Source organism: Myotis nattereri (genome assembly GCF_964212035.1).
Source record: "Myotis nattereri genome assembly, chromosome: 11".
NCBI lineage: Eukaryota > Metazoa > Chordata > Mammalia > Chiroptera > Vespertilionidae > Myotis > Myotis nattereri.
In genome coordinates this window covers 31,305,692-31,331,674 of record NC_138086.1, presented here as the reverse complement: position 1 = coordinate 31,331,674, position 25,983 = coordinate 31,305,692, and the positions used below count along the sequence as shown (strand labels likewise).

At 46.1% G+C, this 25,983-nt stretch overlaps 1 protein-coding gene across 2 annotated transcripts in view; it reads right to left on the bottom strand.

The window, feature by feature from the left end:
* Positions 1 to 25,468, bottom strand: part of AGK (acylglycerol kinase) — a 99,823-nt gene extending 74,355 nt beyond the window's left edge. For both annotated transcript variants that reach the window (XM_081102487.1, XM_081102488.1), the window contains exon 1: positions 25,418 to 25,468. The gene's annotated coding sequence lies outside the window, so the exon portion shown is untranslated. The remainder of the gene's footprint in view (positions 1 to 25,417) is intronic.
* Positions 25,469 to 25,983: the final 515 nt, after the last annotated feature.

Below are 25,983 nucleotides of genomic sequence, written 5' to 3'. Positions count from 1 at the left end.
AGGAGTGCGAAGTGCACAGGCCGCCACCTGGGGGCTACCTTCATTTTTCATTCACTTATTTATTCATCCATCCATCCTGCCATCCATCCATCCATCCATCCATCCATCCATCCATCCATCCATCCATCCATCCATCGCTCAACAATATTTTATGGAAAGCCTTCCAAGGCAAACACTATTTTAGGACCTGATACGACAAGGAAATAACTCAATGAACAGGGCAATGTGGGATAGTGATAAGGGCCGCAAAGAAACTGAACCAGGTGCTATAAAGGGAGCGGGGTGGTGGAGAGCTATTTTAAATTAGGCAAAGTTAGGCCTTTCTGAGTGAGGGGTAATTAATCTGAGGCCTGAAAGGTGAGAAGAAGCAGGTCAAACAAAGATCCAGGGGAACAGAGAGCCAGAGGGGAGGGAACAGCCAGTGCAAAACTCTAAAGCCTGGGGCATTTGGCAGGTCAGCGGTCAAAGTGGGTGAAGCCAAGGGAACTAGGGGTAAAGGGTAGGAAGAGCTGGAGAGGTGGGCAAGACAGGCCATGGTGGTAAGGGGTTCGGACATCATACCAAATGGGATGGGAAGGCATTGAGAGGATTCAGACCAAGGAGCGATGTGATCTGGTTTACATTTTACACGTCTCTTTGGCCACAATATAGTGAAAGATTCCAGAAAACAAGAAAGCTACAGATAAACCAGCAGTTCTAATTCTCCGTTCCTCTCCCCACCCCCAACCCCAGTTGGTGTGGAGACCAACCCGTTCAGTCCAGGCTTCTTTCCTTCCTCCTTCATTTCATCATTCTGCCAACTCAACACTTGCTAAGTGTGTTCCTGCGGGGCACCAGCATGCACTCAAGTACAGCACCCCTCGGGGTCCTGCCCTTACAGGGCTTGCAACCTGGTTTCCCGTTTACAGGCTGCATAACAGCTCAGCTTCTCCCTCTGCCCAGTCCTGCTTCCCGCCCGCCCTTTTTAACAGGTATTAATTCTGAACACTGAACACTATGTTACACAGAATGACACCCCCCCACCACCACCCCCGCACACACACACACATACAGAGATGTCCGTCTGAATCCCTGAAACCTGTAAATGCCATACAGGTGTGATTAAGTTTAGGCTCTTGCGATGAGAAGTTTATCGTGGATTATTCAGGTGGACCCAATGTAATTACAGGTGTCCTTATGAGAAAGAGGCCACAGATGAGATAGATGAGAGAAAGAGAGAGAAGGAGAAAGAAAAAGAGAGAGGAGAGAAAGAAAAATGATGGTATCTGCTGGCTTTGAAGATGAAGGGACCATAAACCAAGAAATGTAGTTGTGATTTGGAGTGGTGAAAGTCCTAAAATTGGTTGTGGTGATGGTTGCACCCCTCCATGGATATACTAAAAGCACTAAATTAGGAACTTTAAATGAGAAAATTATGTGAATTATGGCTCAAAAGCTGTTTAAAAGAGAGATGGTCCCACATTTTCCCTTAGCTAGGATCACAGGTGTGGAAATACCTGAAACTGCTACAACCATAGTTGAGCCATGAAGGGAGTCAGCCTGGGGCAAAGCCCACAGAGGATGGGAGGGAAAAGATGAAAAGAACCTAGGTCCCTGATGACATCATTGGGCCAGATGGTTCCTCTATGCCTAGAGCTTGCTCAAACTCTAGACATCCTATTATGTGAAATAATGAAATTCCTTATTGTTAAACCAGTCAAAGTCAGGGATTTCTGATCCTTGAAGTTGAGAGCACCGACTTGATAAACTACAAGCCACAAGCTATTAATGGATAGGAGACACAGTGAGGACAGTGCTTTAAAAAAAAAAAAAGATGTAGTTTGAAAGGAACAAAACAGATAAAAATAGATGGCAGAAAGGAGCTACAGTAACTGACATCAATGGCATGCTTAAACTTTTCTTGTTTCTAAAATTATTCTCCAACTATTTCCCTGGGCCTGTGCCATACTCATATTCTACAGATTTATTAACAATAAAACAGAGGTAAAGGTTCAGAAAAAGTGATATAACACTCATATCACCTTGAATAGCCTTATATGTAGTAAATGGATCCTACTTGTGAGAGTGGATCCTCCTCAGTCAGAACTTCTATCACAGAAAACTATCTACAAATTCTTATAACATTCATGTTGGTTTATTTACTCATTTTATGCACACAGATCCTTTTTTAGCCTACTTTGTTTCCCTTTAAGAAAAAGTATGAAATGGTGTTCTTATGGTATTTATGCTTCAAATCTCTTCCTTATTGTAACCTTTAATACCCACTGCATCTACTGCTGTCAGATTGGAAACATGTAAATGAGACCTTTCAAGAAACCAGTGGGTCCTAGGAGAGGGAATGTCTTCCAGAGTATGGCATGGGATCTTACAAGAACCCTCTGTAATGCCCATTCTCATGCATGATTTACATGGGCTCTGCCTTTTCCTGAATGTCACTTCTTTTGTTAATGTGTCCCCTTGTCATCTGTTGCCACCTACTCCCCCTGATGACATCTGGGCCCTGGCTGGCACTTTCCAACTGCCTGTTTAATGTAGGAGTGGAAAGGGACAAAGATTGGATCCATGTTGATTGTATTAAGCAGTCTCCAGTATTGTTTTTGAAAAACACAGACTGCCAGAGTAACCCAACTTCTAAATATCCTGAAACAAGAAGGTGGAAATTCTATCTATAACAAACTTAACTAGCTTTTTAAGACCTTATTTTCAGAGCAGTTTTAGGTTTATAACAAATTGAGAAGAAGGTACAGAGATTTCCCATATATCCCCCTGCCCCTGCACTTGCATAGCCTCCCATTATCAACATCACTCACTGGAGGCTCTCTCTCTCTCTCTTTCTCTCTCTCTCTCTCCCCCCTTCCCCCTACCCCAAGGATAAGCCTATATCAACACATTATAATCACCCCAAATCCATAGTTTACCTTAGGATTCACTCTTTATCTTGTACATTCTATGAGTTTAGACAAAAGGATAATGCTGTACACCCATCTTTATAACATCATACAGAGTGAATGACGCTGCCCTAAAAACCCTCCGTGCTCTGCCTGTTTACCTCTCCTCGCCCCACCGCAGCAACTGCTGATCTTTTTATGGTCTCCATGGTTTTATGTTTTCCAGAATGTCTTATAATTGGAATCACACAGTACGCAGCCTTTGCAGATTGGCTCATTTCCCTCTGTAATATGCATTTAAGTCCCTCCCATGCCTTTTCGTGGCTCCACAGCGCATTTTTCATGTGAACACTGAGCAACATCCTGTGGTTCGGGCGTGCTCCATTTGTTTGTCCACTCACCTAGCGAGGGACATTTTGGTTGTCACCAAGTTTTGGTAGTGTGTGTGTGTGTGTGTGTGTGTGTGTGTGTACATCCACGTGCAAGTCTCTGTGTGGACATAAGTGTTCCCCTCCTGTGGGTAAAATACCAAAAAGCATGATGGCTGGATCTTATGGTAAGAGTACGTTTAGTTTCTTAAAAAATCACCAATTGTCTCCCAAAGGGGCTGGACCCTTTTGCATTCCCACCAGCAATGAATGAGGATCCCTGTTGTTCCACATCCTCACCAGCATTGGGTGCTGTCACTGTTCTAGATTTTGGCCATTCTAATAGGTGGTACCTCATTATTTTAATTTGCATTTCCTGCTCGAATCTCGTAGATTTTCATATGCTTATTTGCCAACTGTGTGTGTGTGTGTGTGTGTGTGTGTGTGTATGTATATATATATATATATATATATATATATATATATATATATATATATATATTGGTTGTTGTTGAGGGGTGAGGTGTCTCTTAAAGTTTTTGTCCTATTTTCTAATCAGGTTGTTTGCTTTCTTATCATTGGATTTTAAAAATACTTTGTATATTTTGGATGGCAGTCCCTTACTAGATGTGTCTTTTGCAAATATTTCCTCCCAGTCTATGGTTTGGCTTCTAAGTCTCTTGATACTGTCTTTCACAAAGCAGAAGTTTTTCATTTTAATGAAGACCAGTTTATCAATTTTTCTTTCATGAATCGTGTCTGGTTGTGTCTAAAAAGCATCACTATACCCAAGGTGACGTAGGTTTTTCTCCTATTCTATCTTGTAGGAGTTTTATGGTTTTTCATTTTACATTTAGGTCTGTGATCCATTTGTAATTCATTTTTGTGAAAAGTGTAAGGTTGTCTCTAGATTCCTTTTTTTTTTTTTTTTTTTTGCATGTGGATGTCCAGTTGTTCCAGCACCACTTGTTGAAGAGACTCTCCTTTATCCATTGTGATACTTTGCTCCTTTGTCAAAGATCAGTTGACTATATTTGGGGGGGGGGGTGTCAATTTCTGGGCTCTCTATTTTGTTCCATTGATCTATTGTATGTCCCTTTGCCAATATCACTGTCTTCATTACTGTAACTTCACAGTAAGTCTTAAGGAAGCAGGTAGCATCAGTCCTCCAACTTTGTTCTTCTCTTTCAATAATGTGTTGGCTATTCTGGGTCCTTTGCCTCTCCATATACACGTCAGAATCAAAATCCATAAATGAACTTTCTGGGATTTCTATGGAGATTGCATATATATCATATTGGGGAGAAATGACTTCTTGATAATATTGAGTCTTCCTATCCAGCACATGGAGTATCTCTCCATTTACCTAGCTCTTTTTTTTTTCATTTCATTCATCAGAGAGGCAAACTATAAGAGAGTTAAAAGGAATAAGATACCCAGGGATAGAAGGCAAGAGCATTAAGATGGGTGCCATCTGGTTGTGCCTCTCCAAAGTTAGAGCACATGCAAAGCTGGCTGCCACACTGGTGCCTGAACAAGAGACAAATGGGTCGGTAGACATTAACTGATGCAAAAGATGTGTCAGAGACATTGGCTAAAAGCATAACCCTGAGTTTTACCTTTACCCAGTGAGGTCAATGGAGGCAATACCCAGCTGATAGTCTAGCTTCAAATTCAGTGAGAATATGATTCTCCTGGTGCCAGCATTTCTTTATTGGGTATTACATTTTCTATACAAGGGAGACATGAAGCAAACATTTTAGAAGGAGGTCATTGTCACTGGGTATCTGGGAGCTGCACCATCCCTACTTCTACTACTTTATTTCCTGACTCATGTATTCTGGCTAAAGAATGAATAGTTATCATGTATCACGCTGGTTCAAAGAATATTCTCAACCTACCAGGCAGCACTCCATATTGAGAGTGTTTACCTAACCAGCGGGAGGCATACCTGAAGTTTAATAAGCCATTCTACTGTTTATAAGGCCAGCTGCTTCTGGGTGTTGGCTACATAATGAGACCAGTGACTCTCAATGGGCTGTAGCCCATTATCTTACTTGGGCTCTTTGGTTAGGAGCAATGCTGTACAAGATACCATGACCATTTATAAGGTCCCTGCTAAGTCCCCAGATGGTGGCTTTGGCAAAGTATGACAGGCATGCAAAATAAAACCAAACTGTGAATCCTTCATGGGTCTTGCTGTACGCTTCATTCAACACCCTGATCTCTCCCCCAGACCCTGGGAGAATGATTAGATCTGCTAGGTCTTCAAGGCTGAAGGACAAAGTCAATGGTGCCAGATCAGCAGAGGAGCCCTCTCATGCTCTGAGTTCACTCAAACCTGATGGCTTTTCATTCACCTGTGCAATGGGACTCTGCAGCACACACAAATGTCATAGCTGTTGCCTCCAACATGTGTCTCTTCTGGTGGAGGGTGCAGGGCACAGTGCCCTCCTTCACTGTGATGGCACTAATGGAGTGGCCCAGCCAACATGATGTCTTTGGGGTAGTGGGCAGTAAAAGTCTCTTGCCCTCAGTGGCCACAAGGTTCCAGGTGACCATAGTTCAGAATAGGTGTCAGAGGTGATGTTAAACCTAGGGCACACAGAGATGGACAGGTTAAGATGGGCCACCAGAGTGACTAGCAACCAAGAAAAGGTGAGAGTTGGCAGAGATAGAAAGTGAGAGGATACTCTACCATAGATACATTTGTAATTTTCATGAAGAACCCTGGAGATAATCACTGTGCCACTGAAATCCTGCTCTCCTACCTTAATTCTTTCTTGAACAGGGAAGTTTACAAACAAGAATTTCAAAATTATGCTCTGAGCTCTTTTTGGCAAGTATACCCAATGATGATTTTAAAATATTGAGTCCTTTTACAGTTCACAACTATCTCTCCAGTCAGATTCTCCAGTATATTATCTCCACAAGCATTTCTCATGGTGTGTTTATAGAGTACTATTTCAGAGCAAAGTTAATACAAACCAAACAACAACAAAAACCCAATAATTCCGTGAGCATCGGAATGACTAGGCTAAACATGTGTCTTTACATTATAATTCAACTAGGGGCCCGGTGCACGAAATTCGTGCACTGGGTGTGTGTGTGGGGGGAGAGTGTCCCTCAGCCCAGCCTGCCCCCTCTCACATACTGGGAGCCCTCAGGCGTTGACCCCCATCACCCTCCGATCGTCTGATCAGCCCCTTGCCCAGGCCTGACTCCTCCGCCAGAGGTGTCAGGCTTGGACAGATGACCCCCATCTCCCCCCGATCACTGGCTCTGGCCCCCGCCCAGGCCTGAGGCCTCTGGCCCAGGAATCATGCCTGGGCAGGGGACCCCCATCTCCCTCTGATCGCTTGCTCCACCCCCCGCCCAAGCCTGATGCCTCTGACCCAGGCTTCAGGCCTGGGCAAGGGGACCATCATATCCCCCCAATCCCTGGCTCCGCCCCCCACCCAGGCCTGATGCCTCAGCCAGAGGAGTTGACCCTCATCACCTCCGATCACCAATCACCGGATCGGCCCCTTGACCAGGCCTGAGGCCTCCGGCAGAGGTGTCAGGCCTGGGCAGGGGACCCCCAGCTCCCCGTGGTTGCAGGCTCCGCCCCTGCCAAGGCCTAACGCCTCTGGCCTAGGCGTCTGGCCCGGGCAGCGGGGACCTGCAGTGGCAGCGGGGGGCGCCGCGATCGTGGGCTTCGCTTTAGGCCCAGGCAAGGGACCCCTAGCTCCTGGGACTGCCAGCTTCGACCTTGCCCAGCTCCCATCGCTGGCTCCACCCCTACTTCCTGCTATCACTGGCCAGGGCGGCAAAGGCGCCTGATTCTCCCATCATGGCTGGGGGGCAAGGCAAAGGCGGCCCCAGGGCCGCCTTTGCCCTGCCCCCCAGCTCTTAGCTCCCCCCTGGGTTTCAGATCACTGTCAGTGGCAGGGGGCTTCTTCCTGCTTTCCCTTTCGCCTCCCTGCATTGTGCCTACATATGCAAATTAGCCGCCATCTTGTTGGCAGTTAACTGCCAATCTTAGTTGGCAGTTAATTTGCATATAGCCCTGATCAGCCAATGAAAACGGTATCGCCATACGCCAATTACCATTTTTCTCTTTTATTAGTGTAGATAGAAACTTTGATATGTAAATGAACATACAGATTTCCCAAAGAATGATATAGGATACAGTGTTTCATGTATTTGTTAAGTTGGGAATAAAACTTAGACTTTCCTGACTTCAAGTCTTGTGGAATTGAGAGTTGTGGTAGAAATACTACCAAACTTTGAGACAGGACACCCAGGTTTAATTTCCAGGTCTTCTTTTCAGTTATTACATCATTAGTAGTGGTTATTTAAAATGTCTGAATCTCTGTTTTCTTCATCAATATAAAGATAATTCTCTTACCTAAAGGGCTCATCAAGAAAATTAAATAGGTTATTGGCTGTAAAATCACCTACTTAGTAATTAATGCCAAATACATATAAAGTTCTCTGTTTAACTCCAAAACACATGCTCTTTTTTCCTTTCTTTCTTTTTTTCCTATTTATTTACTTATTGTTAGTACTCAACCAAGGATATTTTTCCTTTGATTTTTAGAGAGAGTGGAAGGGAGGCGGAGGGACCAAGAGAGAGAAACATCAGTGAGAGAGAGACACATGGGTTGGTTGCCTCTCACATGTGCCCCCACTAGGGCCAGGATTGAGCCTGCAACCGAGGTATGTGCCCTTGACTAGAATCGAACCCGGGGCCCTATAGTCCATGGGCCAGTGCTCTATCCACTGAGCCAAACCAGCGAGGTCCAAACCATATGCTCTTAAAAATAAAAGTGCAGTGTTTAAAAGTCCATTGTGAATTGTATTAATTATATTTAAAATGTTACATACAGACATGAACCTAAAAGTCCATAACAGATGAAGGGAATATGAATTGACATTATATATATTTTATGTATAACAAGTGTAATAAGCTGCCATCCAGTGAATGAGGGAGGGGGTGACCCAAGCCTTTAGAAGGACAGTTTGTGAGTATAGAATAGAATAAAGATGACTGACCCACTGGTAGGAGAATATCAATGCAATTGTAGCAAAAACAAGGCAAATATCAAAAGAAAGGAGCACTTGGAAGCAGCATAACAAAAGAAAGTAACACTGCACCCAGTCAGGTTCTTGCCTCACTCTCTGCACATTTGACCTTGGGCATTTAATGGAGTCTAAGTTGCTGTAATTGAGAAATGGAAATGACTTTTCCTCTGCCTGGGCGTAGGAGCTGGATCAGATTCTCTATTCCACTTCTCAGTTCTACATTTCCTTTGCACAGATTTACTTTCTATCTTGGTTGGCCTCTTTGTCCAAAATTGTTCAGTATCCCAAACTGCAAAAACGATAAGCATAAATACTAAATCCTGCTATTAATTGTGCCTATAATTGCTCAGATTAAGTTCTATGGCTTAAAATTCTCTGGAGTTAATTCTAAAGCTCTTGATGTGTTCATGATTTCCACGGGGTCTCTTATCTTGAACCTTAAGAGGAAGGCTCTAATCCTTGGTCGTTTGAAACCAGGGCATGAAACCCTGGTTCCTTGCGTTGGTAGCGCAGCCACCCTGAATAGCGCACCACTAGATGGCGCTGAAGATCCGGCCGTAGCAGGAGAATTGGGGATAAACACACAAAGCTATTTCCCTCTGGTCTACTGGCTGGCTATAGGCGGTTATGTCCTTCATTGTCAGGGATCTTGGGGATGTCTTGGCTTGAATCTAATGCAAACAGTCTCTCCTCAGTGCTCAGCAGTTTGTAAACGGGTCGTGGGTTCAGCAATAGTATCTCCGGGTCTTATCACAAGATTCCTTAATGAGTGGATCTTTCTCTCCCTGCACCTTCGCTCAGTCCCCAAACCTGGGGCCTATCGTGTGTTTCTTCAACCGTTCATTCAAGCATTTATTGCATATCTTAAGTGTCAGGTAAACAGGAAAAAGTGATGTGGTTTGAGAGGTACTGGACTTCAGCATTTTTTTCTTAGTCTGCCGTCAGTATCAGGCCTGGTTACCGTGCCTCAGGGTGGCTGCTCAGGCCCTACACTCAGGGGACCAAGTTGCTGGCAGCTGAGCTGTGTTTCCAGGAGGAATCAGAACGGAAATACTGGGGTTGTTATATTTACAACAGCCCATAATCCCTCTCTCCCCTGAGACACGCCATCAATAGAACTGGGCATGTAACTTCTCTGCCTAATCCCTTCCCCCAAGCAAGCTGCCCTAACAGCTTTTTCTTTTTAATTCAGCTCTTGCTATTTAACTAATATGATATAGTTTTTGGTCTTTCATTTTTTAATGTTAAAAAGTCTGTTGGGAGTACACTATGATGGAATATTTTTCAACAATTAAAAATGAGCTGTCAATGAAATAACATGGAGAAACTTTAAAAAGCATATTACTAAGTGACAGAAGCCAGTCTATATACTAGATTCCAACTGTATGACACCTGGAAAAAGCAAAGCTATGGAAACAGTTAAAAGATCAGTAGTTGCCAGGGGTTGGGAGGAGGGAGAAGATAAATAGGTGGAACACAGAGGATTCTGGGGGCAGTGAAACCATTCTGTGTGATACTCTAACAGCGGACATATGTTGTTATACATCTGTGTGCTCCAGAAGACATGCTGAAGTCCTGACCCCCAACACCTCAGATTGTGGGCTAATTTGGAAATAGGATCTTTAAGTTCTAATTAGTTAAGACGAGGTCATATTGGAATAGGACAGACTGTCGCTCACTATGACTGGCGTTCTTAAAAGAAGAAAGACACACCGGAAAGAGTGCCACGTGAAGACAGGGCCACCTGAGAGGAGGAGGCCTGGGACAACAGAGGCAGAGGTTGGAGTGATGCATCTACAAGCCCAGGAACGCCCAGGATTGCCAGAAAACACCAGGAGCTAGAAGAGGCAAGGAAGGGTTCTGCCCTGCAGGTTTCAGAGGGCGCATGGACCCGCTGACACCTTGAGTGCTGCTTTCCAGCTTCCAGAACCATGAAATAACACATTTCTGTTATTTGAACCCACCAGTGTGTGACGCTTGGTCATGGCAGCCTTAGGAAGCTAACACAGCCTTCATTTTGCTTCCCTCTCCTCCTAAGTGACCTGACCCGTTTCCACGAATTTAAAAACCACCTGTTGCCCTAGCCGGCTTGGCTCAGGGGATAGAGCAAAGGCCCTCGGATTAAAGGATCTCAGATTCAATTCCAGTCAAGGGCACGTACCTCAGTTGTAGGCTTAACTCCTGCCCTGGTTGGAGCATGCACTGGAGGCAACTAGTTGATGTTTCTCTCTCTCTCTGTCTCTCCCCCTCACTTCCACTCTCTCTAAAATTCAATGGAAAAATATCTTCAGGTGAGGAGTAACCACAAATTAAATTAAATTAAAAAAATGAATAAAAACCTTCTGTTTGCTAATGATTCTCTGGTTTATACATGAAAGCTGTATTTATGTGAACAGTGATTTCACTCTACCCACTTGGCAAAGAAAAAAATCTTTTCCCATTTTCCCCATTTCCACAAACCAGGCTTGGGTGTCCATTAACCCAGAGAAGGTATTGTGTGGGGCAGGGGAGATGGGAGTGGCCACAATACAAAAAGAAAAAGAAGGAAACCCTAGTTTTGAGCTCCCAAAGGTTCAGGTGCATGAGATACTAGAGTTTTCAAAGGTAATTTCAAATTGTGTCTGCTTTGGCCTTATACACTGACTTTACAACTTGCCCCTGAAGTCAGATGAGACTCTCTTATCTCTCCAGCCTGCACCCCACCTTTTTCCCCACTGGTATAACTGACCACTGGACCCATCTGCTTGAATATATCACAAGCATCTCAAACAAAAATGTCCAAATCTGAACTTGGATTTCCTCTCTAACCAGTTCCTCTTCTATGTCCATTGCCACCTTGCTAATCCCAACCATTATCATTCCCCATGGAGTTCACTGGAAATAACCTAACTGCAAACCCTGCTTTCTCATTTGCCTCCACACCGTCCATTCCCCAAATAATAGCAGTGGTGTCACAGCTACTTTGCTGAAAATCTTTAAAAATCTTCCCAATGTCCTAAAAATAGTCTCCTAAGTCCTCACCAGGGTCACAAGGCCCTGTGAAATCTAGCCCTGACCTATCTCTCCAACTTTGCCTTATGTTTGTTTTTCTCCCCATCACTCACTGCATTCCAACCATCCCGGCTTCCTACATTCTTCCCAAACATGCACACTCTTTCCCACCTAATTGCCCGCCTCTGGCCGAGGGAACAGCAGTAATGTGGAGGGTTTACATGGCTAGCTTCCTCTTAGCCTTAGGGCATAACTGAAAAACATCTCCAAGAGGCCTTCCCTAACTCCTGAGTCTATAGAGGTGCTCCACACTTTTCTCTCATTGCACCCCATTTTCCCCTTTTGAGAACTTCTTATAATTTGTAATTATATAGTCATTCATTAGTTTCCCTGTTTATTGTCAGCCCCACTTACTCCCCCACCTCACCCAGATTATAAGCTCCATATGGACAGGGGCCCTGTCTGTGTTATTCTTTAACATATACTAGTATTCAGTGGTGAGCATGGTTATGGACTGAATTGTTTCTCCCAAAATTCACACGTTGAAATCCTAACCCCCATGTGACTGTATGTGGAGACCGGACTTTGTCTTAGCTCAGGTTGCTATAACAAAATGCCATAAACTGGGTAGTTTTTAAACAACATGAATTGATTTCTCGAAATTTGGAGGCTGTAAGTGTGAGATCAGAGTGCAGCAAGACTGGGTTCTGGTGAGAACCCTCTTTTGGGCTGCAGACTGCTGACTTCTCACTGTGTCCTCACGTGGCAGGAAGAGAATGAGCCAGCTCTCTGGTCTCTTCTTAGAATGGTACCCTCACTAATCTCATTTGTGAGGCCTCCACCCTCATGACTAATCACCTCCCAAAGGCTCCACCTGTGGGGCGCAGGTACAGTGTTTTGGCCAGGTTCAAGCCTCGGACTAATGAAAGGACAGGGTCCTCTCATTGCCATGTGCAAGTCCCAGCTGGAGGGCAGGGCCCCCCAGCACAATTATAACCAACGGCTGTGGCTGTAAGCTTGAACCTGTGGTCCAAACACGTAACCCCACGTGCCTTGTGCTAGAGCTCAGGTGCATGTAGTTGAGTGCGGTTGGAACTCACAAGAATGCTGTAAACAACGTGATCACGCCCCTACTTTGCCTCGTGGCATCTGCTATAAAATAAAGACACGGCTTGTGGGCGCTGTCGTTGTCTCCTCATCACAGAGGCAGCATCCCACCGAGACCCAGCTATTATTCTCTTGTCTGTCTTTTACTTTTCCTTTCACCCCCCCACTCGGGATCACCCTTGGTCGTGCAGCCACATCCACCTCCAAATACCATCACATTGAGGATTAGATTTCAACATGTGAATTTTGAGGGGGACACAAATATTCAGCCCATTACAAGCCGTTAAAGAGGCAATTAAGATTAAACGAGGCCATAAGGATGGAGCACTAATCTAATATGACTCGGGTTCTTATAAGAAGAGGAGATTAGGACAGAGATATGTATGCACACAGAGCAAAGGCCATGTGAGGACTAGCAAGATGGCAGCCATCTGAAAACTCAGGAGAAGAGAGGCCTCAAAGGAAACCAAACCTGCCAGCACTTTAATTTCTAACTTCCAGCCTCCAAAACACTGAGAAGAAACATTTCTGTTATTTAAGGCTGTGGCATTTTGCTAGGGGGGCCCTAGCAATCTAATACAGGCACACAGTAGACCAGCGGTTCTCAACCTGTGGGTCGCGACCCCTTTGGGGGTGGAACGACCCTTTCACAGGGGTCGCTTAAATACATCCTGCATATCAGATATTTACATTATGTTTCATAACAGTAGCAAAATTACAGTTATGAAGTAGCAACGAAAATAATTTTATGGTTGGGGGTCACCACAACATGAGGAACTGTATTAAAGGGTCGCAGAATTAGGAAGGTTGAGAACCACTGCAGTAGACACTCAATAAGGTTAAAGGGATAGATGAGTTATACAATTAAAATTTCACAGGTGTGCTAAGTACTAGGAAGGAGAAATAAAGGTTGCTGAGAACAAAGTAACATGACCTGCCCTAGGGTGGAATTACTTGAAGGGCTTATCTAAAGAAGCAATGTTCAGGCTGAGACTGAAGGATGCTGGCTTAGTCAGGCAGAAGGGGTTGGAAGTCTGTAGAAAAGAAAGGAGCACAGTGTGTTTTAGGATCGGAAAGGTGATCCCAGAGAATAAGAGGGAGAGAGTTCTGGAAGAGGCTAGTGGGGCAGGGCAGAGCCAGAGCAGGCAGGACATTTCAGGCCACTTTGAGGAGTTGGGAGGAACAGGAGGCTCAGATTTGTATAAGAAGACCCCCCCAGGCTGTGGTGTGGGGCAAGGATGGGTATAGACAGACCAGGAGTCCATGGAAGGCCGAGTGGGGAATTGTCACTTGAACTAGGGGGAATGGAAGCAGAGATGAACAAGCGAAAAAGGGAAAGACTTCCTGTTTCTGAGCATGGAAAGTCATGCGGAAGGTATGGATGGTAGTAGATAAGGGAAGGAATTAATAAAAATATGAAGAAATAGCACCTGTTTTAATAAAACCCTGAAAGTATTGAAATGGGAATTCTGAGAGGAGATAATCTAAGGATCGGGGGAAGATGAAAATCAGGATTGTCTTCCCCAACGCTGTTGGTCTGATAAGTTCACAAAATCCCCTTGGTAACACAGGAGCCCCAACACGTCCTGGTTCGCCATGGGAAATAATGCTATTTTGCATTAATACTTTTGGCTTTTAGCCCATCTTCATGCACTTTTACGTCTTATTTTTCTGCTACTCAACAGATTGCACTCTTGGTTGCCTTTTAATTATTGAATTGCTGTTCTTTATCTGCAGTCTTGACTAGTAACCTTATTATAACAATTGCCCAAGACTCAGAACTGAACGGTGCACAATAAAAACCCACAATAATGAAAATGCTTAAATTAAATAAAACTCTCCTAACAAGTAGCAGAGCATTCTGGAATGGATTGTATGAGTCACTGACTGTATGATTTGGGAAGTTATATCAGCTAAAGAAAATAATTTCAATCCCAACATTCAAAACCCAGGCCTGTCCTAACATACTCGCTACAGAATCCCTGAGTAAAATAGCCTCCTCATGCACAGATTATCCTATATAATAAGAGCCCAGTGACCAAAACAGTGGAACGACCAGAGCAACCAGAGACCAGAACAACCATGGCCCCTCGTCCCGGCCAGCCCTGCCCCCCAGCGGGGACCCCCACCCTAATTGGGAGTGGGGCCGGCCTCAAACCACCCACAGCCCCTCGCCCCAGCTGGCCCTGGCCCCCAGCGGGGACCCCTACCCCAATCCAGGGCCTCCATCAGGGCAGGCGGGCTGGCCCCCACCTGTGCACTGGGCCTCTACCGTATATAATAAAAGGGTAATATGCAAATTGACCCTAACAGTGGAATGACCAGAACGCTATGAGGCACACTGATCACCTCTTGATCACTTTCCCCAGCCGGCAGGCTCCGATAGCCTGATGGCTAATGGGGAACTGGGGGTGGGTGGTGGGGGGCACGAGTGGCGCCAGGTCAAGGCTCCTGCCTTGCCGGTCGCCCCACACACAGAGGGCAACTCACGGTGGGGTGTGGGGCCAGCAAGTGGGCAGAATGGCTGACCTCTTGGTCCTTTCCCCAGGCCATCAGGCTCCAATTGCCCAATGGCAAACAGGGAACCGGGGTGGGTGGCGAGGCTAGTGAGCAGGCAGAACGGCTGACCTCTTGGTCCCTCCCCCCGGCCAGCAGGCTCAGATCGCCCGATGGTGAATGGGGAGCCAGGGGTGGGTGGCGGCAGGGGAGGCAGGGCCGGCTGCAGGCAGCTGGGGAAGATGGCCCTGATGGCAGGCCAGGCCTAGGGACTGTTCTGAATTTCGTGTACGGGGCTTCTAGTGAATCTATAAATAATATCCTAATAATCTATTGGTATTTACAAGTACTGTTTTAAAACATATTTGCTAGTGACTTCAATAGTTACAGCATATTTCTCTTCAATGCCCCCTACCCATGTATGTTTATAACTCTGTGTGTGTGTGTGTGTGTGTGTGTGTGTGTGTTGCAACCTCACTAAAATAGCCATACTGTGATATACAGGCTAGAATCTGCTTCTCCTTTTTATTTTTAAAGAAGAATAAGAAGGGGGAAAATCTCATAATAAATTTAAGAAAATCCCAACTTTGTGACTTGAAAATGCGGAATGGTTTTATGAATAGAGAACTAGAGAGCTATGTTCTAAATTCTATTCTTCCTTTACCATAAGGGCAAAAAGGCACCAGGTGGCAAGAGATTTGATCAAGCACTTTATGAAAGATAAGATACAAGTTGAAATAAAAATGAGATACTGTAACAGAATGGCTATAATTAAAAAAGGCTGATGATACCAACCCTTGTGAAAGATGGAGAAATGGGAACATCACACATTCCTGTGGGAGAAAACTGGCACAACCACATTAGAAAACTATTTGAAATAGCTCCAAAAGATGAATGCAGACATACCCAATGATTCTACTGGTAAGGATATCATTGCATTAATTTCTGATTGCTTTAACAAATTACCACAAACTTAGTGGCTTAATTCAGAAGTTTGAAATGGGTCTCCTGGGCTAAATCAAGGTGTTAGGCAAGCTGTGTTCACTGATCATGTGATTATGTGATCATTTCAGCTTCCAGAGGCTACCCACAGTCCTTGGCTAATGGTCCAAAAGCCAGCAACAGTGGGGTGAGTTCTCACACTGTATAGCTCTGACCTCCTCTAATTCCCCTATTTAAGGACTCCTGTGATTACACTGGGCCCAACCAGATCACCCAGGATAATCTTTTTATCTTAAATTCAGCTGATTAGCAAATTTACTTCCATTGCTTCCTTACTTTCTCTTTGCCACAAAATATAACATATTCATAGGTTCTGGAGATTTGGATGTAGACATCTTTGTAGACTGTCATTCTTCTTACCACCATGGCCAACAGAAATGCATACACATGTGCTTCAAAAGACATGTATAAGGATGTGTAGAGCAAGTGTGGTCTTTATTGGCCCAAAGGTGGAACTACCATCAATGGTAGAGCAGATTGTTATATCTTATATATTGTAGTATATTCCACATGGAATCCTTTATAGCAATGAAATCATTGAGTCACAGCCACATGCTATAGCTCAATGGACCTCACAAACAGAATGTTAAGCAGGAAGCCAAACACAAATAAATACATATGGCAGGATTCCATTTATATAAAGCTGAAACACAGGTAAATATGTCAATTAAACCTCAATAAAGCTGGAGAGAAAAAAAAAAAGCCAGCCAAATTTGGTGCTGGATGTCAAGGTAGTGACTACATTTAGGGAGGAAGAAAAGAGATGATGACTCAGAGGAGCACAAGGGCTTCTGGATGCTTCCGGATGCTTCTGGGTCATGTTCTATTTCTTGACCTGTGTAGTTACACGGTTGTGTTCACTTTTGAAAGTTCATTGAACCATACAGGTGAGATTTGTGCACTTTTCATATCTGTGTTACGCTTCCATAAAAAGGTATTCAGAATTGGCACACTTGTGATACTCTTCCTTATTAAATATTTTTAAGCTATCAGTCTCATGTCCTGGGGAGCCCTGTGCAGAGGCCCACATGGCTGTGTTTAGAAGCAGATCTTCTGAGGCCTCAAACAGCCACACAAGTGAGCTTCAAGTGGCCATATAAGCCGTCACAAGAGATTGCAGCCAGGCCGACACCTTGACATGGCCTACGAGTGAACCTGAGCCAGCGTAGCTAAACCACTCCCAGGCTCCTGACTCACGGGAATTGTGGGATGGTAGATGTTTGCTGTTTAAAACCATTAAGTTTTGGGGATAATTTGTTGCTCAGCAATAGCTCACTAGTAGAGATCTGTGCACAAGCCTTGGCCTGTACTCTTCACACATCCACATGAAAGTGTATGTGTAGCCCTGAGCAAGAAGTCAACTCCTGAAGTCGGTGACCTGCCACAGAGTACAAGGGACAGGTTAAGTGTACAATCCACATCTGTGGGTCAAAGAGCAACACCTTTGTTACAGAAGACAGACATCAGTGACTGTGTGTCAGAACAGTCATGTCTAAATGCCCCATAGCAAAGTAGGTGGCAAAGCTCCTGTTCCCTGGGAGTCCTGTGCTCTCTAGATCCATAGTCCCCGGCATGGATTCCTTCCCTGCAAGATGTCAGATGTGCCCTGCGTTTCCTTCAGGTACAGCCACTGATGGTTCCCAGATCCCTTCAACCCCTGTGGGGGTTACCCCAGCCTTCCTCTGAGCAGTTGTTCTGAAAATGCCTCCCAAGTGAATTCTGGGAAGTCACACCTCCTGTCACCTGCTCCCAGTCTGGCTCCCTCAGTCAGGTCCCTGAGATCTGCCATTGGGGCCCTCTTTCCGCAGCTGCCCCTCTACAACCAGCTCAGAGGAGGGTTCCACCTCTTCCAGGCCAGCCTTGTTTCCCACCAAGCCAGCCCTGTTCCCACCAGGCCATCCCTGTTCACACCATGCCAGCCCTGGTCCCACCAGATCAGCCTTGTTCCCACCAAACAAGCCCTGTTCCCACCAGGCCAACCCTGTTCACACCAGGCCAGCCCCTGTTCACACCAGGCCAGCCTTGTTCACACTAGGTCAGCCTTGTTCCACCCCCGGGTCTGTTCACACCAGGCCAGCCCTGTTCACATCAGGCTACAGTCTGCCCAAGCACTCCCAGCATCCTCTCTGGCCCAGGTAAGAATGTCTGGGTCCTCTGCTTTTCCCAAGCTGGCGATGGGGGTCAGAAGTGCTGTTTCAGGTCTCTCCATCCAGTTCCCCAGCCAACGCCTTACAACTGCTCCTTCCTCACCCTGGCAGGTAGGACATCAACTGGGAGCTGGGAGCCTCCTCTATGGTGTACCCAGGAGCACATGCCACAAGCCCAACCTTCCCTTTAATATTCTCAGAAATATCTGTTGGTCTACTGTTTTTCTTCCTTGTCTGCCATCTACACACACAAACACACGAGCACACACGAGCACACTCATACACATTCACACATACACTCACACACACACACACACACACACACACACACACAATGGTCCACTCCTAGAAAAGAGCAACAAGAACCTACCTGATCTCGTGTCCTAGCTTGGTCTCTCCTCACTCTTCATACCCCTCTTTCTACTGCCCACTGGATCGGTCTCTCTGACAGGGACCTGCCTTTGCTAAAACTCACCCATCCATCCAACCAGGCCTGGCTCTTGCTATGTTAGAGGAGGAGTTCTAGAATTTAGAAATCCCTCCTCTCTTTCCTCAAAGCCCAGCTTTCAAGACCAAGCTCTTGATTAAGGGGTCGAGTGAGAATTGATACTCAAAGGCAATCAGTTGCCTCTGTTCTACCCACCTTCTCCTCCCCTAGGACAGGAAACTCGTGGCTCAGACTTGCGGGGAGAGAACTGAAGGCAGTATGATTTAAAGAAGAAACGAAAATAAGCCATTTTAATGTTTTCAAAGTATGATTCTGTTCTCAACTCCACCATTTACACTCAGATAACAATTGTCCCTCTTCCTTTCACCCCTTACACACCTAACAGAGAAGGGGATCAAAGGTGAACTGTGAACGGGGAAACTGTGGGCGAGTGGCCGGTTAAGTGGACGGAGGGGCGTGGAGACTGAACGGGAAGAAGGTAGTGAGCAGACAGCACGAAAGGGCAGATGAGAACCAGGGACAGAGAACCCGAGCTGGGAAAGCAGGGCAGTCCCAGAGGCTTCCTCCTTTGTCTAGTCCAGGCTGGGAAAGGGTTGAGGAGGAGGAGGGAGCCTATTTTTAACATGCAAGCTCCCCTCTCCAGGCATCAGGTTCAGGGAGAGGCCTGGAGAGCTTAGTCCTGTGGCCAGCACAGGGAAGCTGCAGGGGCCACTGTCGCTGAGCCCAGGGAAGGTTTAGCACATTGATTTGTCTTCCCCCTTTATTTTTTTCTAGTCACCGTGGTTGGTGATTGAATGGGGAGGTTGGGGAGGACCGCCAAGGCTTTTTTTTTTCAGCCAAGGCTTTTAAAGGTGCCAATACTCCAGCAAGAAATAAGGAATAGTGGCTGCTAAAAGAGCCTAGATTCTCCATTCTGCCCTCCTGTGCCTCATTTTTCTTTTCCTCTTTTACTTTCTTGGATGACCCTGCCTGTCAGCGAGGCGATGAACAGCTTTGGAGAAGCAAAGAGCGGGATGGGTGGGAGGCTCACAGGGCGAGTCAGAAGGCTTGGGTCCTGAGCTTGGCTGGTGATCTGACCTTGAGGACACGGCAGCCCAGCTCCCTGCTTCCTGTCTTATTTCACAATCTTTCTTGTGAAATCTTTCTTGTACCCATCAAATATTTATGGAGTGTTTTTTACATGCTAGGCACTCTCCATAGAGTTGTGACAAAACGGACACAGTCCTACCCTCAGGGAGCTTACATTCTAGGATGGCAGATAATGGTAAAGAAATGTCAAGACATGAATACGTGCCTACAGGTAATAAGTACCAGGAAGAAAAACACAGCCACACTATATAAAAGAGATTCACTGGGAAGAGGCTTCCTATTCTAGATGGTGCCCAGGGAAGGTTTCTCTTGGAGGCGACATCTAAGCAGGGACATAAAAAAGAAGAGAGACCCAGATCATATCCATGGGGATGGTATGCCAAGGAATATAAGAAATGATGAGAAACAAGCTCAGGTGGACCCTCAAACCTGATGGGACAGGTGTAGGAATTACTTCCCACATTTTTTGTCATACTTACTCAGTGGCCACCACCTGAAAGGTGGCCCTTATCAAAGGAAATCGTGTCTGAATGTTTCCTGTTCCTGATAGAAGCATGCTAAGCTACAGAGTGGCACAGGTCTGAGATTTTTGAAAAATAGAACTTTCTAAATGAAAAGAATTTGTGAATCATGCTATAATTAGAATCTAAAATACTTCTTGTAACAAAAGTCAGGAAGCAGACATATTTGTGACATTAACTCTCTTCCTCAAATTCTTTTGCAGAAAATAGGCAATTGAATATGTCCCAAGGTCTTTCTCACATGGTGCTAACATTTCCATCTTGTAGACTTTGAGCTATTACCAACAAAAGCCATTAAAGCCAAGTTGTGTGTATGAGACCATAGCCACACATATTCTTTCTCTTCTCCCTGTTGTCTACCTCTGTGTCCATTCATTTGATGTTGGCTGGGAATATAGGCATGAACGCAACAGAACGGACTGTGTCCCTCTTCTCATAAAGCATAGCCTTTGCTTGTGAGACTGTCAATATATAAACAGATCAACATGCAAAGGGCCTGGTAGCCATTGGTGATGAAAAGAGAAATAAAGCAGAGAATGGGGAGTGATTCCATAGGGGTAGGGGCTTCTACTTTCTATGTACACCAGAGAAGGCAATATTTGAGCAGAGACCTGAAGGACTGGAGAGAGCGACTATTCCAGGCAGAGGGAACAGAAGGTGTAAAGACTCTGAGCTGTTAGAAACAGGAAGCTGGTGTGGCTGGAATGGAGAGCGGTGTCTTAGTTTTCATCCTCCCTGAGGTAAGAACTTGCATGCAAGTGGTTTCTTCTGGAGGTGGTCTTAGGACGCACAAGAAAGAATGGGGAAGTGTGAGAGGGAAAGAAGGGAAGCTAATAAATGGGGCATTTATGAGTGGGTTACCGCTTTGGGCAACTGAGCCTCAATGCCGCTGGGGACCTCCGAGAACGTATGGAAACGCCCAGAACCGCCTAGTGAGCAGTCAGGAAGCTGGCTGTTTATCCGGCTTCTGTCTCACCGGTGAAGATGGCTTGTGGAACCTGCCCTTGAGGACATAGAATACTTCCAGCGAGGCAGGATGGCTCAGGCAGAGTCTACAGCTGTCCTCTGGGGCAATTCCGTGGGGTTCCAGGCTTGGCACTGACCATCTGCTGGAGGAGGGGGGGATGGTAGAGATGAGCTCAGAGAAGAGGTGGGGGCCCGGGTCAGGCAGGCCTGGTAGGCCACGATGAAAACTTGGAGTTTTCTTTTCAGCAAGAGGGCAAACCTTTGGCGAGTTTGAGCAACACGATCTCTTGTGAATGTTACAGTGTGACTCTACTTTGCAACCGCGATAGCTCCCAGTGAACCAAAAGGATAAATCCATAAAGTTTTCTGAATGTATAAAGCTGAGAACCAACCATGCTGACCCCCAAGTGCAGTCAACCTGTGAGACGCTTCCAGGCACATCTGACCTGGAGCACTGCCCTCCTGAGTCATCAGGAAAGGACCACGGACATTGCCTGTGCTCTGCTTAACACGGCCACGAAGTGTGATCTAAATGCACCTATTTCTAGGATCTCTTCAGTTCCCCCAGGTTTTACTGTTGTCACAGGCTACCCATGGCCAGGAAGGTTGCTGAGAACATGGGATTCAAAAAAAGAAAAAGACTGAGGAAGGGAGGGAAGGTAAGGGAGGAGGAAAGACTAAATGGAGAAGATAAATACCTATAAATTGGAGAAAGGATGAGAAGCGAAAGGCAAAAATACTGAAGAGAAAGGGGTGGTGGGGAGGTCAATGCGGGTGGAAGCAGGAAAGGCTGCCTTGAGGAGACCCCAGGAGACGGCCTGGGAAAGGAGTGGAGCAGCACAGCTCACTGGGGGAGCGAACCGCGCCCCCCGCCCCCCCAGAAAGTTGGGAGATAGCGGGGCTGGGACTGAAGGGGTGGGGATGGGTGAACAGGGGAAGCAGGGACACAGAAGAGAGAAGGGGGAAGCGTCCAGGGAAAGAGCAGGTCAGCCCCCTGTGCTTGCCATGCAGGGCTTTGCCTCCTGAAGACACTCAAAGCTCGCGCTTCTCTCTCAGTTTGGAATAAACACACTTGCCCAGCAAGAGATGAGGGTGCCCCCATCCATCCCAGCTGCCCCTCCACTTGTCCCGGGCTGTACCTGGGCACACCTGGGTGCACCTGGTGCTTTGAAATCCCCAAAGGTAGAAACAACGTAATGGGTGTCAAAATCCCCACTTCCTAATGGGTGTTAGAGCGCGTGCAGGAAACAATATGAGACTAAGAAACCAGTGTTGCCAGAGTTAATCTGTCACCCACCCCCATCCTATGGAGAGGAGGCCTCAGAGAACCAAGGAGGAAACATTCCTTTAGAGGGAAATTTAATGTTGTGCCCTCCTCTTAAATCAGCAGGAGTTGCTAGGAGACACTCAGGGAGTCTAGCATGTTTTGGGGGCATATTGGGGACTGATACATAATACGTGTCTGAAAAAATATAAAGGCAAAGGGCTTGAGGCAGAAATAGAGAAAGAGAGAGCGAGAGAACCCTGGAAACAATGGGCACTTGCACAAACAACTATAGAACAGGGATGTGTCCTGGTGGGTCACATGTGTGAGGGGAGGAAGATGACCTGCAGCCACTGCAAAGGGCCCTGGCCCAGAGGCACAGCTGGGAGGATGAGCTGACCCAGCAGAAGGTGGAGCCGTGAGGGCAAAGGCCTGAGTGTTGGAGGCTTACTCAGCCTGACTCATGGGAAAGGAACCTGTGGGGCACCTCAGAGGAACCACAGAAGAAAGCCTTGAGGGTAGAGTCAGCTTTGAAACTCTGCCAAGGCCAGAGACCACTCCCATTACAGCAGCCAGAGACTGTATCTCTTCCCTAATCCCTCTCCCCACCCTCACCAGGGCCACAAATAGCAGCTAGCAAGTGGCCGAGGAGCCAGCGGAGGAAGGAGAGCAGCCGCCACCGCCCTGTCCGTCCTGCAGGCGGTAGGCCTGGGGGTCAGGAGCAAGCTCTGGCTGGTGTTCATTACTGTATGGGACTGGAAATATTCACTATGAAAAGAAATCTGTTCTGGTGATTTAAAGGACCAGGAAAATCTTAGACCTGCCCAGAACTCCCCCCAAGGCAAACACTAGGCCACAGAGCAAAGGGACACATGAGGAATGAGTGGTCTTTCTCACTCAATAGAATGAGTGCATGTGTTCGCACTAGACAGGGACGATAGGCGGTCAGATAAGGACATATCAAAACACGATTGACCTTCAGTAACAATGATCGTGGAGGAAGTGGACTTTGCATTTTGACTTGGTCATTCCCTCTGTGATGTTTCTTATGACCGGAGGTTGGTCTCACAGGCCCATCAGCAGTGGGCACTCATGTCTCCCCAGGGACTCCTTTGCTGTTCGGTACCCTGACACCGATGAAGGGGGGGGGTGGTTGGGGGCAGATGACTTGGTAGTGGGTTTATAATCCAAACCACTAGGCTTTTTCTATAGCATATTGAATAGCATGCTTTTCTCTCAGTTATACTTTTTGTGTAAAAATGGAATCTTTAATAAAACCAGATCAGCATAAACGAATGTTCACAGAACAGGTCATTCTTCCAAATGGTGACTCTTCTATTTCTATCAGGAAATAAGAGTACCTAGCTATTTTCTTTCAAAGCCACAGATTCACATATGCATAGAACTATCATAGGGCCGTGCTAAGATGCAGGCTCCCAGGCCTTGTCCTGTCCAGGGCAGGACCAGGGAACCTGCACTTTAATAAGCAATCCTAGCAACTCTGATTTAAGACAATTGCTTTAATTCTAATCGATCCTCTGGCTACTCATGACTTAATCTAACCTTTTGTTTTTCCTTAAACTTGAGTGAAACTAGTTTACCCTAAATCTTTTCATTTAAAGCCATAACATTTTGGAGAGCCTTAGGTTTTAGCAACATTACCAGATATCAAACCAATGAACATTTCTCTCATATGGAAAACTAGTAAATTGGTTCTAAAGACCTGCCTTCTAATTTCCCAGCAGAATACACATTTGCCCTTCTTGTGGCTCCTTTACATCGGTGACAGAAGCAAGTGGAATGGCCAGTTAAACTGTAGATGTACAGCGGCGTCCCCGTCAGACCCTCTGTTCCAGTCAATAGCAAGCAACGCTGATGTGCATTCACTAGACATTTTCCAAAGCAAAGATCACACATCGGACGAGATACAGGTCTGCTTCTGACGGGGTGTAGAAATCTAAGCTAGCCCAGTTAAGGGGAATTTAACCAGATTTCAAAATAGATTAAGTAATTTCTTCACACACTGAGAGAAAATCAGATAGAAACAGGTGTGACTAGAATAGTAAAAGTCAGGAGGGAGGAACTCCATCCAGCCGGGATTTAATCAGAGGCTCCCGCCGCCGACCTTTCGGGCCCTTTTCCTCTAAGATTCTGCAGCTTGTTTTTCTCTATTAAATTTCTCCGTGGCTTTGGCGCATCATCCCAGCCTGTGGAGAACATTTAGAGTCTTGGTTTTGTCTTCTATCATATTAGCTATTCCCCCAACGTGACTCATCCTCCATCTGACTCACACACCTATAAAGAGCTGCATTCAAGCTGGTGATGAAAACCTGGAGCAGGACAGACCCCTAACTTTATTACAGGGCAAGCGGACTCACCCACACACATCCATTACCCCCGTTTGCAGGCAGAACATCTATATACACCTATGATCGCACACACAAAAAAGAGGGCAGAAAGGCATCAAATCTATTCCCTGGAGATTGTCAGAGACACACAGTAGGTGCGATGGGTCAAGGTCAACATGGTAGTCAGGGCAGTAAGAAGGGGGCCGGGTGGGATTGAAAGATGTCTGTAAAAGCCCCCGGGGCACTCAAAAACTAGGAACAAGAACCACAGCCTTTATTCAGCACTGACAGGTGTCAGCCACTATGTGTTAGCTCCCTGAATCCGCACAGACCTTTGCAGGAAAGCACATGGGCTGAAAGGCTTGGGTTGGAATCCTGGCTCCAGCTCTTACTGGTTATGGCCTTGGGAGAGTTACTTGCTGGAAGGGCCTCATTTGAAAATGGTAATAGTAACAGCACCAGGCATGGGCTTGTGGAATTCAATAGGGAACTCTGGCTGCTACAAGGGCTAAGCCCTCAAATCCTAGTGGCTTAACATAATAAAGGTTTACTTTACTCGCATAACAGTCCAAGTGGGTATTCACCCGTGTTCCTTCCTTTCTGTGGTTCTGCTAACTACTGTGTAGAAAGAGATGATTTGGAGATGGGATGGGAGTGGGGGGGTGGAAGGGTATATTATGAACCACAACTAGAAGCAATGCACATTCCACAGTACCTGGAAATCAGTCACATGGCTGCTCCAAACGCTAGGCAGGCCAGGAAACAGAGCTGGGAATCCAAAAGGAAGAATAAACGAATTCAATCTCTTCCATAGCTGTGAGGATGAAATGCAAACTCCTTGGACAGGTACCTGGCACAATGAATGGTAGTGATTATTACCATTTCAGTGCACTAGCTCTGGCTGCCTTCCCTGTGCGTTGTCCTGACCCCCTGTCTCAGCTATCTGAACCTTTCCCTGTAGGGTTCCCCAAGTATGCCCTGACCTTGGATTTGTGATGCTTTGAGGGTGCTCTCTGTAACACTTGGGAACCTTCAGTCATTAAGGCTGGCTCTGCTCTGTGGACACATCTTCTCTAAACCCATTGGTCATGACACCAGTGGGATGTGAGGGTGGGGACAGCTAGGCAGTTAAATCTGCATTAACAGCCCAGGAGAGAACTGGAGAGATCCACATCCACATGTCATCAGCAGCGACTGGATCTGTGTTTTCAGATGGGAAGGCGAGCAGAGAATGGACAGTGTGAGAGGAGATCCGAGGTCGGAGTCCTGAGAAACACTCAC